Source organism: Ruditapes philippinarum, unplaced genomic scaffold, assembly GCF_026571515.1.
Source record: "Ruditapes philippinarum isolate M1 unplaced genomic scaffold, ASM2657151v2 ctg7210_1_1_1_1, whole genome shotgun sequence".
Classification (NCBI taxonomy): Eukaryota; Metazoa; Mollusca; class Bivalvia; order Venerida; family Veneridae; genus Ruditapes; species Ruditapes philippinarum.
Genome location: NW_026866317.1, coordinates 35430 through 45636, shown reverse-complemented (window position 1 = coordinate 45636; position 10207 = coordinate 35430).

Below are 10207 nucleotides of genomic sequence, written 5' to 3'. Positions count from 1 at the left end.
TTGAAGATTACCGTTTAAAAAGATTGTATGAATAAATTTTCATACTTCGAAATATTAACCCATTACTTCATGAGCATTTTGTGAAAAATGGTTGCTTTCATTGAAATTTAAATAAAACGGTTTAAGGTTGTTTACAGTCTTTTTTTTACATAAAATAACAGTAAATAAAAATCTGGAAACAAAGTGATCCTTCGGAAGCATTAATCACAACACAATTACAAGAGAATTGCAGACTCGGTTTGATTGAGTCTGTACATGAGGGATAATGAATATGTGCAACATCCCTCAAGCCCCCCTAGCACTTGCTTGAGCGGAACTCAATTCTCAACAGTTAATAGTGCTAGTATCAATGATCCCGAAGGACCAGAAAAATATAACAACACTGTAACATTTTTTATGCTTATCGAAATATCTTTGTAATTACGAATCATATAGTGCAGATGCACGGACCACCAAAGCCCTCATAAGATTTTATTTCGGCCATATGTTAGGAGATTACAATAGATGTGTAAGTTTTTGTAAGCACAAATGCATTTCTTTTTGATGCGTTATTCAATCTGAATAATCTGCAAGTTAAAGTCAGTAAGCATTCTAAATGTGAAAATGTCAGTGCATCTGCACTATATGATCCGTAATAACAAAGATATTTCGATAAGCATAAAAGAAATGTTACATTTTTTTGGTTCTTTTTACAAAACTTTTAAAAAATATCTAAAATACCCTTTCAATAAGGAAACTATTATAAAAGTAGCACAAAATTAGTACAAATCATTTCCTTTTGAATTTGATAATTACACAATTTCTCAAAAAGAAGGGTGTGCTAGCAACTTTTTTCCATTATAATAATAGTCAGTAATGAGTACCAAAATTATTTTTTCATTTGTTCTAGTAGGCTCACCTGTTTGTTTAGCGTCTAAATAGTTTCACATTGAAATTCTGTGATATTTTAATTTGATTATAATTAAAAGGAAATTTGAAGAAATATAATTTAAAGTCGTTCCACTCATTTAAATCAACAGAACCCACTGGTAAATTGGAAAATCAAGATATATATAATTTTGCAAATATATGGTGAGTGATTAGTGTCATGTCGTATTTTCGGGCTGCAAAATACACCAAAGTCACCATTATGTCTTACTTACTCTCCATAAGGCAAAAACACGGCTATATGACAAAGACATTTTTTGTGTTCTCACCGACAAAGTCACTACTTTGGTATTTTTGTAAATGACACTTGCCAACTACTGGAAGCATACATCCGTTTGCATTGCGGATTGAGAATTATTATAGTTTGTAGGTTCTTCTTTACAGCAATATATAAAGCACAAAGCTTTAGCCCAAGAAATATGGCCTTGAGATTTTCGCGTGGCATGGTTGTTTATGGACCGGAGAATTGTTCTTTTTATATCTGAAAGGGACATTTTTGTATGTACAAAACACTATTTTCTGGTGCTAACTGTTAAAACATCATTTGAGTGATTTCTTTGCGGATTTGAAATTGTTTTAGTTTTTAGGTTCTTCTTTACCGCAATATAAAATAGATAAATACAGAATCCCTAAAGAAGGCACAAAACTATAGCCAAAGAAATATAGCCTTAAAAAAAGATTTCGGTGTGGCATGATCATTTTTGGACAGGCGATTTGTTTTTTTCCTATATGAAAGGTACTTTTTTCGTAACCATTTTGCCACCCGTGGAAACACCATTAGAGTGATTCAGTTGCAAATTGGAAATTGTATTGGTTTCAGGTTTTTCCTCACAGTAACATAAAGTACACAGCTGTAGTCAAAACTGGCATTGAGATATCCTCATGGTATGGTCGTGTTTATGGACCGTAGATTTGTGCTTTCTTTATAATAAGTTTGAAATAAAATTCTAAAAAAAGACCATTTTCTGGTGCCGACCGTGGAAACACCATTTGAGTATTTTCGTCGGGGATTGGAAATTGTATTAGTTTGGAGGTTCTTCTTTACAGCAATATCAGGCACAAAGCATTAGCTCAAGGAAAATTGCCTTGAGATTTCCACTTGGCATGGTCGTGTTTTGGACCAACGATTTGTTCTTTCCCTTTATGAAATAAACTTTTTTTTGTAAAAAAAAACAATTTTTGGTGCCAACCATGGAAACACCATTTGAGTGATTTTGGTGTGGGATGATAATTGTATCCTATTGGAGCTTCTTCTGTACAGATCTATCAGGCACAAAGCTCTAGCCCAAGAAACATGGCCTAGAGATTTTCACATGGCATGGTCGATATTTTAAATTCGCAATTAATCTGTCCCTATATAAAATTAACATTTTTTCGTAAGAAAAATCTTTAAAAAACACATTTTCTGGCGCAACCAATTGAAACACCATTTGAGTGATTTGTCGCGGATTATAAATTGTATTTATAGCTTTATAAGGCACAAATCTGTTGTACAAGGAATATGGCATTAACTGTAATCCCTTAGACTAAAACCGTCCATGGATTTCCGTTAAGAACAAATAAAAAAGTCTTTAAACGAGACTTTGGTCAGCTTGACTGTATTCCTTGATGCTAGAATTGGGCATGTATGTCTGATAAAAGCTACTTAAAAGGCCTATTACCATGAGTTTTTTCAGCTTGACTGAATTCTCTGAGGCTAGAGCCTGGCTGAGTTTTCTGTTAGTACTACGCTAAAGGCCTGTCATCGTTGGTTTGGTCAGCTTGACGGTATTCCCAGAGGCAAATATCGGGCATGGATTTCCGTTAATACTACCTTAAAGTCCTATCACCGTGCGATTGGTCCGCTTAACTGTATTTCCTGACGCTAGAACAATGATAAGTTTTCTGATGAAAACTACTGAAAAGGCGTATCACCGTGGCTTTGGTCATCTTAACTGTAGACTGTGAGGCTAGTACAGGGCATAGCATTCTGTCGAAAACAACATTTAAGACCTATCACTATAGGTTTGATCAGTTTCACTTATTACCTGAGGCTAGAACCCCGCATTGCTTTCCATTTAGAACTACTAAATGGCCTATCACCGTGGGTTTGATCAGCTTTACTGTATTCCCGAAGGCTAGAACCGTGCTTGGTATTCTCTAGAAAGACTATAAAAAAGGCCTATCACGCGGATTGATATACCTTCGCTGTATTCCCTGGGGATAGGACCTGCCATGAATTTCCGTTAAGAACTACGAAAAAGGCCCATCACCGTGAGTTTGGTCAGCTTAACTATTTTTTTTGTGTGTGTTTTTTTGTGTTTTACGTCACATCGACACAGTATAGGTCATATCGCGACGTTCCAGCTTTACTTGTGGAGGAAGACCTCAGGTGCCCTTCCGTGCATATTTCAGGCACGAACGGGCACCTGAGAAGAACTACCGACGTTCCGTAAGCTAGCTGGATAGCTTCCTCGCATGAAAGAATCCAAAGTCCCTTTCGGGATTCGAACCCACGGCGGTGAGGTTAACTGTATTAAAACAATCGTAACAAAATGAGTACAAAATGAATATAATATTTCTTACTTTTTCTTTCAATGTCTACGTCCTATTAAACCTAAAGATATCACAATGTGTACAAAAATAAACGTGTATCAGATTGTAAAGTGTGTCAAAATTATTAATAGATAATAAAAATCCTTTGTCTAAGTACAACTGAAAGGCCCACTATATACCAGATATGCTATAATTTTGATTTGTAAAAAGCTTTATTTTTGTTATTATGTTTCACTTTCCAAACACTTATTCATTTGCTATATATATAATCTACCTTTACTTCTGTTCACCTGTTAGCTTTTGATATAATGAAAGTGAATATTTTGTTTGGAAGTCAAAATACTAATTTGTTTACATTTTGCTACCTTTATGACACGGTGCTGCATGTCAAGTGTTATTTGCTCAAGTTTTTAGATATTTTTAAACATTCTCTTAATCAAGTAATTAAACAGTACACATATTTTAAATACACGTTGGACAATTTTAAAGAATTAAAAAAGAAAAGTTAAAATTTAAAAAAAAAATTGAGAAAAACTTGAACTTATCTAGTTAAGCATGAAATACGAGCAATCTATCAAAGATTCAGGTATAAAAACATTGTAAATTTCAGTAAAACGTGAAACTGTCAGTGCATCTGTACCGCATTATCTATAATCACACTAAGGTTTACATGTTGACCTCTAGTTGTAAAATATATCATACCAGTATAATTTTCTTTTTAAGTTGTTTTCTATTGAAAAGAAATTGAAAAAGAAACCTTGTCCCTAAATTTACAATAAGTGACGGAAGCGTATAAAGAAGTCGATTAGATCTATATAAATACAAGAAGTCTGTATAAATAACCATTATAGTTCGTTATAAATTTGATATATCTTCAAAGTGTATCAGCTAGTAAAGCAATTTATATTTCAAAAAGCTAAAAAAAATGTTTGTTTTAAAATTGTTCAAGTCCATCAATTTGATCTATTTAATAAAGTAAAATATTGGAATAGAAATATCAATCGTCAAATACCATTATACCAATCTGGGGAAAAAATCTTAAAAATAATTAATGAATGTGTCTTGACAAGCTGTCTTACATTGACAAAATAAAATTAGTTTCGTCTCTCTTATCGCATTCTTCAAATAATAAGACGACTTGATAAAGTCATTATATTTTAAATAATAATTTTGAAATTTTTAATGTTGATATTTATCAGAAACTTGCTACGATTTTAACTGTTTGTAAACTCTTTTTTTTTGAAACCACGTTTAAGGCCCGTTTATTTAAGAAATAATAATACAATACAAGTAAACAAACCATGATAACTTTGTTTGTAAACTCTTATCAAATGAAATGATTGGTACAATAAAACTTTAATGATAAATAATAATTTATTTTTCATTTGGCTTCTTTGCTAGTTGATTGGTCACAAATGATTCGTTCAAACTTTGGAATCAAGTTTTATTATATACTGTTAGTAACAGTAGCGTGCCTTTCTAGTTCATATGTCTTGGTTATATAATAATGTAATAGATGTGTTAATAATCAGGCTATTTAGATATACAGAAAGTCAATTGGATATTGAGTGTTCGATACTTAAGTAATAACAATTAGACCTAAATCAATGTTAAAGTGATGCAAATGATAGACTTCGTAAATAGTCCAACATTCCAAGTAATTAATCTGACATTTTTATTTATTATTTCTGAGATGTTAACACTTCGGTAGCTGGGCAGAGACTGATTGTTCTGGTTGGTTGGTGATGGTAGTGTTCACTCCGAATCACGGCAGTAAACCACATTGAATTTTCCAGAGCACTGTTCAGCCTCTGCATCGCTCCTAGACAGGCTGTAAAACAGTTTACCAGTACATTTGCCTTCAGTTTCGCAAGGAACCGAAACTTCTGTACATTTCAGAGCAGAGGTACAGTGCGAAAGACTGTAGAAATGATTTCATGATCTATCACAAGTGACCTGTATCATCCAGGGAATCGAACCCGGGGCGCCCGATTCATAGTCTGACCCGCAGCTTATAGCTCTATATATACCCAACAAAGAAGTCGTTTATTGAAAATGATGAAATCAAGCATCCAATAGATATTGATATTAGGTCGCAATATTGATGTTAAATGCGTAAAGTTCGGATGAGTTTGAGGACGAAATGCTCTATTACTTTACAAATAGTAAACAATATATTTGTTATATCAAATAATAAAAATGAATAATGGTGTTGAATCTTATAAACTCTTTTTATTATGAAGTGACCTTTTTAAAAGATTAACCAGAAAAAATCGTCAAGTAATATAGAAAATAATTCTTAAATGCTTTATGCTATTACTGTCAACACTTTACAAAACACAGGTTGATGGTCAGTTATTAAGAAATGTATATTTTCAAAAAACGTTTTTCAATTGATTATATTAGTTACGATTGTTGATATATTTTCACAGATCGTGAGGATAAAAGTCATGGATTTCAACAATGTAGCGTTTTTGAGGCTGTTTAATGTATTCGAATCAATCGTTCATATAACAAGAAGAATTGTCTATTGAGTTAATTGGTTTGTTTTGATGACAAATTATTGTATCTTCTTTTTCATATTAAAAAGCAGCTTCCGCATTCAAATTTTATTATGAATTTCTCTATGCACATTTTCCATTAGTATTTTAAATATTGTAAAATCAAAAGAAATGAAACACATTACATATTCTTGTAAAACTGATCTTAAAGGTGTTAAAGAGTTCTAATTGATTAAGTATGAATATGTATTTATTGATTGTTTATATTTTGTTCTTTGAACTTTTTTTATTTGCTATTCATGAATACTTAATATATGTCGGATCATGTTATCTAACATTAAACCATGTTTATATAATTCGTTTGTAGTATATTGTCATGAATTATACTAGATTTTATCATTTTACTTATTAATGGTATCGGAGACATCCTATAGACATTAAAATGACAATAAGAAAGAATTTAGATATAAAATGTAGTATATGATAAATATAAGACTGTAATAATTATGAAGGTTAAAAATACATATACCAATTTTATATCTATCATTTATATAACTTGTTTTATATCAAATTAAACAAAAACAATCTTACCTTCGACTGTTGTGTCACATAAACATACAGATATTATTTGAATGAGTACCAAATAAATATAATATTTTTTACTTATCCTATCCATGTCTACGTCCTATTAACCTTGTGATATCACAATGTGTACATAGATAAACGTGTATCAGATTGTTAAGTGTGTCAAAATAAAAGAATACTTTCCGGGATAAGCTATCATTTCTGACGATGTTAAACCTTTCCGAAGCATTTAATATTTACAAGCCACTTATCAATAGATATAGCAGCTATGTATATATATATATATATATGTGTACATGTGAAACTGTAAGCTCTATTGAAATCTTGTTAGTGCCATGTCTGCAGCTTGACAGGCAACACATAATTTGCTTATTTTTATTTAATCATTTAATGCCAGGTGAGTATTCACATAATTGGCAATTTTAAAATGCCCTTATGTTCAATGAAAGCGTTAATCCCTAAAAATGAAACACAATGATTGGCATCTGGCACATGATATTTTATTATTGAATAAGAGTGATTTTTATGCAGTAATTTTCTAATATTTTTCTCCTGTCTGCAATTAATGCCCGACATAACTGTATTGGTCCACTATTTTAAAATGAATTGCAGGATATGGTGTTTCATTAACTTTAAAATGAATTAAAAAACAGTATTTAAGGCAAAACTGCACTTTTTTTTTTCAATTAATCACACAAATATATTTGACAACACACTTAATACTGGATTACTCATAATGTAACACATTTTTTATAGAATTTAATAGTGTGAGAAATTTTATATAGTTTTTTTTTCAAATTATGCCTTTACATTTGGTCTTCTGTAATAGTTTTAAACTGCCAAAATATGGCCTAGAATGCAGGAAATCAAGTGCTTAATTTCAAAATTTTCCGGGGGAGCATGCCGAGGCCTGCTAGAATTCAAATTTGGCCTGCTGAGCTGAAAGTTATTGAGAACCCTGATAGCTTCTTACATCTTAAAAATATATCAAATGACAATTAGGGTTAACTTCATAATTGTAGATCATTGGTTTAGACACGACAATAACTTATGCAAATATCCATCACACCAAAATCCTTGGTCTAAATAAAACTGAAAAGCCCACTTTATATCGGATATGCTATAATTTTTGTTTGTTAAAAGCTTTTTTTGCTGCATTTATGACACGGTACTGCATATTAAGTGTTACATTCTCAAGTTTTTAAATATTTTTAAACATCCTCTTAATCAAGTAATTAAACATTTCAAACATTTTAAACACACGTTGGACAAATCTATGGAACTAAAAACAGAAAAAAAGATTTTTGATGAAAACTTGAGCTTTTATAAAGTGCTTATTAAGTTTAGCATGAAAGACAAGAAATCTATCAAAGATTCATTTATAAAAACATTGTAAATTTCAGTAAATCTTAAAACTGTCAGTGCATCTGTACTGCATTATCTATAACCACACTAAAGTTAACATATTGACCTCTAGTTGTAAAAGATATCTTACCAGTATAACTTTCTTTTTAAGTTATTTTCTATTGAAAAGAAATTGAAAAAAACCTTGTCCCTAATTTCATAATAAGTGACGGAAGCGTATAAAGAAGTCGATTAGATCTATATAAATACAAAAATTCGGTATAAAGAACCAGAATGGTTCGTTAAAAATTTGATATATCTTCAAAGTGTATCAGCTAGGAAAGCAATTTATATTTTAAAAAGCTAAAAAACAATGTTTGTTTTGTATAAACCATAAAATTGTTCAATTGCTGCGATTTGATCTATTTAATGAAGTAAAATATTGGAAAAGAAATATCAATCGTCAAATACCATTATACCAATCTGGGGAAAAAAACTTTTAAAAATAATTGATAAATGTGTCTTTACATGCTGTCTATCATTGACAAAATAAAATAAAATCGTCTCTCTTATCGGATTTTTCTATTAATAAGACGACTTGTTAAAGTAATTATATTTTAAATAATAATTTTGAAATGTTTAATGTTGATATTTAGCAGAAAAATGCTACGTTTTAATAAACCATATATAAGCTAATGAATAATTATTGATTCTAACACGCATGATTAATTCCGAGAATTGATGTCAAAATTACTTTCAGAAATTCCATGGCAAATCTAAATAAGATTTCAGAAGATCATACCATGCGGAATTATTTTAATCATTTTTGTTTTGTTTTAGGAATGGTAACAGATATAATTCCCTGCGGTCTGAAGACCGCAGGATATTGGAACGCGTTTAACTTTTGAGGCATGGAGGAGCACGTGACCTGTTTTCGGTACATGGAGGAGCATGTGACCTGTAAACCGTACACGATTGGTTAATTGACCTTTTCGAAAACATAGGTAAATACCGTTTGCCGTTACGTTACGGATTTAGTAGGTCCGAATTACTACGAATTACGCCTAATTAACAACAAAAAATATTACGCGATATTTCTTATTTTCTATCATTATTTTACCGTTTAAGGTGGAAAATCTTGAATTATTTTTTTTGATGAATGTTTGAAAATTATCAATGTTTCTTCAATATCTATCTAAAATTTTACAAACAATAAATTGTTTTACTGAAAATCAACAAAAAAAATATTTGTAGTGGCATCTGCCATACTAAATAGAGATATTTTCTGCGTTAACTTGTGTGTTTACTTTATTTTTTTTTTTTGCTCGGAATTATTCAGAAAATGGTATGTAATCATTTTCTAAAAAAGAAATAATTGTTTCCTGTTCGACCTTCTCCTGTCTCAGGTCTTCAACGGTCCCCGGTTTCCAACGACTTTCTTCTATATTGATCGATTATTGTCAACTTCCTGGTAAAAGTCTATTTATCCTCCAAACAATGTTGGAAATAGTTAAAAGAAATACCTTTATATTATTAAAAAATGATCCCCGCAGGAAACCATATTACTTGTAGATATATCTGTATTTATTCTGTTATATCGTTTCACCTCGCAGGATACTTAGAATTGTAATATAAAAGTTAAAGTGTTTCATTAATACCTTTACTTTACAAACTTTGTGTTTGAAACAACTAATTCCTTAGTAATACTAGAACATGCCATCCACAAAGAATTTGAACATGGGCCACAAATCTTTTGTTAACATGTTCAGGTTATGATACTACACACAAGTATTACTCTTTTTTTATTAAATGTCAAGTGAAGATTTTGTACCCGAGTGTTTAAAAATCGGAATAAATCATAACTAGAATAGAATAGTTTAATCCCATCGTAAGTTTTAATACTTAAATGTTACTCATATTACTTCACAGGTTAAGTGCTAAATGGTTGTAACTTTCTTTTATTACTCATTTAAGTTCCCCTGTGAAGTGATGAATATTTTAAACACATTCATGTTACTTAATTAAATTCGTTATTTTGGTTCCAGATAGTTCCACGGTATGTCTATTTTTTGCAAAAGGACTGTTATTCTTTTTCTTACTCCTTATCGCAGTTTCCATAAAAATCTATCGAATTTCGTGTCCTGAAACATGATGCAACCGTTTGAATGTCCGTGAAGGTTAAGCATAACAAACATAATAAATGGTTAATGATAGTTTTCTTTTTCAACTTTATTGTTTATGGAAAATAAAGTCAACGAAACTGTTTAATATGGAAGAGAAAAAGGTTTGTAGTAAATAGAATTGCAACAATTTAT